Raw genomic sequence first — 6,000 nt, forward strand, 5'->3', positions numbered from 1 at the left:
ATCAAGCTTTATTTGGCAAACAAAATTTGAGTACCTACTATGTGCTAAACGCTGTGATCAGCAATGGACATTAAGAAAATGGTCTCTGAAAAGATTTCTAGTCCAGTTAAGGAAACTGTTCAGTAAGATGTATCATTTCTCATTTCCTCTGTCCTCAGTTCCCATTGTGTTTTGTACTTTTCTTGGCCCGTTCTCACCGCTTTATTTGAATTGTAGCTCTTCTTTTACTTCCCTGTTGTAGATGAGAGCAGAACCCTGACAACCATGAGCACCCCTCCCCTTGTTTGACCCCTCCTTGAACAGCTGGTTTGTCTGAAGTAAAACTAAAACCAGTGTGCCACTCTCCTGGACGTGAAATTAGTAGTCGTGAGCCTTTATTCCTTCCTTCCTTTCTGTTCACTCTCTGATTTTCTTCCGTTTCCCTAAACTCTTCCCTGTCCTCACTTTCAGTGGTAACTTTGATTTTTAATCTCATTGAGAAATTGAAATGAGAAGAAAATTTCTACTGACTTACATTGTAGCCACCCCCCTGCCTGCATCTACAGACATGCGATGTGTTTGTCACATCTAGTCACAAGTTACAAGTTAATGTGGTACTATATAGATGTTGTTTAGTAAAAGGCATGGGACCCATTTCTTTTATCTGTTCAAACTACCCCCACTAAAGACTACCAAAGAAAATCTTGTCTTGAGCCTGCTTGGTTCCACTGTGCTATCTCTGTGCATCACTCCACAAACTATTTGACAGTGTTGTCTGCATCCGTCCTCTGTGTTCTTGTTTCTGAGTAAGCCCACTCTGATCAGGCCCCACATCCCGTGCCTCCAGAACAGTGCTTACTTACCAGAACCACTAGTTATGCCATCCAGTCTTGCTTTATCAATGATGTCATATCCACCTGATACTTCTTCAATGATACTTTTTGCCCAGGTTCGAGTTGTCACAGCTGCACCCATTTTTACTTTCTTTCCCTTAATTTTCTTTTGTTTTACTTGTAAGTAGAAGTTTTCTCTGTTTTAATTTGTTTTATTTTTTCTTTTACAAACTATTACAATTTGTTACTTAGTATTCCTGTTTTTCTAATCATAATGTGATTCAGATAATGAATTTTTATGAACTCAGAAATATAATTTTTCTTCAGAACACTGAGCTTATCTTCTGGTTAACAAATGAGAGATGGATTAAATTTTGTTAGGAATCCTCATTTCTTTCGACTTTCCTCTTTTTCTTTTGTCCTTTCAAAATTTTTGAACTGTTACTTTTCAGCTTAATTTTTCTATTCTTTTTCTTGACTATATCCTTGTTTACTGTAATTTTGTGGTATATTCCATTCAGTGGAATTAGTGTTCTGATAAAACCATGAAAAATCATTGTGCTTATGCTTTGAGATTTTTACAGTAATATGATAAAAGGATAGCAAATACTCTGGAAAACCGTCTGTTGTACTCCTGTAGTGTAAAAGTTAAAAGCCCATAAAATGAACCTTAATTAATAATGGTTTATAAGGAAGTATCTATCTGTAAGCTTGTTTTAGGAGAGATTGACTTTTGAATTAAGCAGAGTTTAGGAGTACAAGTGAAAATCAGCATCAACTTCATGAAAAAGATTAACCTTCTTTGAATTTTCATCTCAGACTGTTGACAGACCCAAACCTGGATCTGTCCCATTGAGTATTTATAGGTTTGCACGTGTTTTAAAAGCACCCACTTGGACATGTTGTATGTCTAATAGTTTACAGATTAACAAAAACATTTGTTTTTGTTTAAATAATGTACAAGTACAATTTTCTAAACTTAATCAGTTATTAGAAAAACTCTTCTTTGGGGATGCTCATAAAATTTAGTATCTTCATCATCACCATGTGCAGTGAGTGCCACAGCTTTTAGCTAGCCATTTGCAGAGATCTAAGCTTCGTTCATATTGTGTGATATTTTTTTGACATTACCTGTTCCTTCTCCCTACAGTCCTATACTAATATTAGAATCCCTAGGAAACTCTATTATTAGGAGGACAAACCATTTCATTGAGCTGTTTAAATGCAAGAGTGCTGTAATATTCACGTTTCTATCATTCTGTTGCTATGTTCTCTTGGGAGGTGGTGATAAGGTCATATGTAGCCGAGGTTGGCCTCAAACTTCCTGTGTAGCTGAGGATGACCTCTTTATCATCCTGCTCCATCTCCTAAATGCTGCACTTAGAGATGTGTTCTACTATGCCTGGCTCTGCTATTTTATTCTTTATTGTGATGAATTTGCTGGATTTCATGTCACTGGATTTAACAGTTGGGGAGTATAAAATAATGTTGACAACAATTTTTAAATAATGATTGAGTGCTATTTAGAATTCTTATATTTAACTTATTGAGTGATCATTTGCATTTTCTTTGTAATAACCTTTACATATATTTCAGATAGTCTTTAAGAATTATGTCAGCTTGGTTTTGCTCTCAAAGTTTACTTTTGCTTTGCTTTATTTTGTTTTGTTTTGTTAAGACAGGGTCCTACTCTTGTAGTTCTAGCTGGCCTGGAACTTACTTGTGTATACCAGGCTGTCCTTGCACTTACAGATATCTGTTTATCTTTGCCTTCTAAAGTGCTAGAATTAAAGGCGTGCACCACCATGTCCAGCTGTTCTGAAAGTATTTTTAAAACATCTGTTTCTGTGTGTAATTTGTTTTCTAAAATAAAGGTATGACTGAGTATATATTATGGTGTGCATACAATATTTCTTTGCAAGTTGTGCTTCAGAAGATCTGTGTTGGAGGTGGGCACAGTCACCATTTTGGTTAGTTTATTTGATAGATTAACATTGTGCTGTTTGTATTATTGCCAAATGATTGCTTAGATGATTTGCCAATACAACTAAGCAAAAGACATAAGCTTTTTAGAACTTCTCATTTTCTCTGGTGAGAGCAAGTATACAGTGGTCTCTGAATGGTTTCCTTTAGCTTTGTGTTAGCACTTTGAACACATTTTAAAAAAGTTAAATCTGCATTGCCTGCTTCTTTTAGAAGGTTTGTATTGTTACTTTTACTGCTCTGCACTGTCTTCTAAGTTAAATTGTGAGCTCCTAGAAGACAAGAGCTGTGTTGTGATTTCCTGCTGAATATGCTGAGATGTGTTAAATAAATAAGTTTATCTATATATGTTTTGACCATTTTTATGTGGCCTACAAGATACCTGAGTCCTTTGTGTTAGGTAATTTCAGTAGATATTGTCTCAGATTTGGCATGTGTACTTTGCCTAGCAGTTTAGATGTATATCAGATGCTTACCTAGGTTCTCTGTGTAAGATTAATTATTATGTAATGTACTAATAATGCAATTTAAAAGCTGAGGCTAACCAGACTTTTTTCCCCCGTTATTGACAGTACTAAGGCTCAATCTAGAGCCTTGCTCATGTCCAGCAAGTGCTTAACCACTGAGCTTAATTAAAATAATCAGACATAATTTGCTTAATTTTTGTATTACTGTTTTTTTCCAGCTAGGTTTTCTCTGTGTAACCATCCTGGCTGTCCTGGAATCACTCTGTAGACCAGGCTGGCCTCTAACTCAGAGATTCACCAGTCTCTGCCTACTGAGTACTGGGATAAAAGGCGTGCGCTACCACTACTCTGCTCAGTATTTGTTTTTGAATGGAAGAAAACAAAACCCAGTAATAGTCCTCTTCCCTGTTGCCCTGCGAATGTGACCTCTTCTCATTATGAAGAGGCCAGTTACTGTTCCTTGGTACTTTTAGTGAAAGTCTGGGTGTCTCAGCCTTCCAGTCTCTTCGCTTTCTCTAGTAAGAGCCTCCAGAAGACAGCTGTGTGTTGTTTTGTGAGCCAGTGGGTCAGGTGGTGCTTCTCTCTTAGTTCTTCAGCCTCTTTATGCTGTGCTGACTGATGAAGAGGAGGGATATAATTACTTAGCACTGAAGGGTTCACCTGAAGCTAACCTGTTGCTCAGAGTTGCTAGTAGTACAGTCCTAATGTTCTGTCTGCTCAGTGGATATCCACATTGGAATGCATCCCCTAGTGTCTTGATTTCCCTGCATTGTGAGTCTCTTTCCTAAAGTCCCTATGACATTTTCGCCTTTACTTTGTTTTCGTTCATACTCTTCTTCTATTTTCTCCCTCATCTCCCTTTCCCCTCCTGTAGGTTCCTTCCCTTCCTCACTCACATTGTTCTCCTTTCACGTCACATGTATTCCGTTACCCTCTTCTCCTCATTAAGATATCTCTCAGCTGGAGAGATGACTCAGAGGTCAAGAGGTCAAGGCTATTCTTCCAAAGGTCCTGAGTTCTATTCACAGGAACCACATAGCAGCTCACAAACCATCTGTAATGGGATTTGATGTCCTTTTCTGGCATGTAGGCATGCATGCAGACAGTACTCATACATTTAAAAAGAACATAAATACATTAAGAAAAGAAACCAATGGAAGATATCTCTTCATGATTCCCATTCTAATTTCATGATCCTTACACTCTTACATACATCTAAAACTTAAAGTCTAGAATCTACATATTCGAGAAACCATGAAGTATTTTTCTGAGCCTGGCTTATTTTACTGAGTGTAATGATTTCTGATTATCCATTTTCTGGCATATTATGATTTTATTTTTATCTATAGGCTGATAAAATTTCATTATGTATGTATATTGCCACATTTTTATTGTCCATTCATGTGTTAATGAATAATTAAGCTTTCCTAACTATTATTAGGAAATAATTAAGATTTCCTAACTATTGTGAATGGTGGTTATTCTGTGATTCCTTTTTTTTTTAAACATGAAAAAACTTTTTAGCTCTATTCTCTCTGTGTCTGTGTGTGGACACATGTATGTGAATGCAAATACCCTCAGATTCTTGTCTATGCACTCTTCTGCTAAGCTATCTCCCAGCTTCCTGCTATTGACTCTTAAAACAATAATTAACTGGGGGAGCCTCGTGTACAGGGATCATCAGGATAGTCAAGCGAACAAGGTTGCTCATGTTTGCAGGATATTCTTTTATTCTGGTTTCTTGCTAATGTTGATTTGACTTGGTGTGTTTTGAAACAGTCTCTCTATGTATCCAGGTTAGCCTGGAGCTCTCCATCCTTCTGTTTTGGCCTCCTGGGTGTGATTATAGGTGTGATTTAATGTCAGCTCCAACATTCCAGTATTTTTTGTTTTTGAGGTAGGGTTCCACTATATAGCTTCATGCTGGCCTGAAACTCCATTTGTAGACCGGAGAGACCTCAAACTCATAGAGATTTTCTTACTTTTGCTTTGGATTATATGTTAGGATTAAAAGTGTACACCACAATACCCAGCAAGTCTAGTATTTTTTAAAGATGTACTTTGAAGGAATTACTCTGTAGGTGAGGCTGGCCTTGAACTCAGAAATCTACCTATGTCTCCCAAGTGATAGGATTAAAGGCATGTGTCATTGTCACACAGCTGTTTTTCTGTCTCTTAATTGAAAATTTTCTTATTTTTGCCATTTTCTTTAAAAACGTGGACCTTTAAATTTTTTAATTTTTTGGTGTTTTAAGATATCTGAATTTCCTATAATCCCAACACCTGAGTCAAGAGCAGGAACATCAGGCATTCAAGGTCAGTCTTAGCTATATAGCAAATTTTGACCAGCCCATGCTGTGTGAAACACTGTCTCAAAAGCAAAACAAGAGGCCAGCCTGGTCTATAGGGCAAGTTCCTGGACAGCTAGGACTATACCAAAAAACCCTGTTTCAAAAAACCAAAACAGCAAAAAAAAGTAATACTTTAAATGGGTGTGATGATACTTGCCTTTAGTCCCCGCACTTTCAAGGCAAGTTTGAGACCAACCTGGTCTACAAACAAGTTCTAAGACAGTCAGAGAAACAGAGAAACCCTGTCTCCAAAAGAATAGGCTCTTATATAGAATTGATTATTCACAGTATGAAAGGAGTTTATGTGTGTTTTGTTTTTGAAGTGCACACACCATTTCACAAGATTGGTTCTGTTTATATGTTTTGTTTTTCAAGACAGGGTTTCTC

The 6,000-nt window shown here is 37.0% G+C and overlaps 1 protein-coding gene across 4 annotated transcripts in view; it reads left to right on the forward strand.

Annotated features, from left to right (window-relative positions):
- The window catches only part of Arid4b (AT-rich interaction domain 4B), a 118,175-nt gene that overhangs the window by 90,750 nt on the left and 21,425 nt on the right, over positions 1-6,000 (forward strand). The gene's annotated exons all lie outside the window — the stretch shown is intronic.

Source organism: Myodes glareolus, chromosome 14, assembly GCF_982192425.1.
Source record: "Myodes glareolus chromosome 14, mMyoGla1.1, whole genome shotgun sequence".
Lineage (NCBI taxonomy): Eukaryota > Metazoa > Chordata > Mammalia > Rodentia > Cricetidae > Myodes > Myodes glareolus.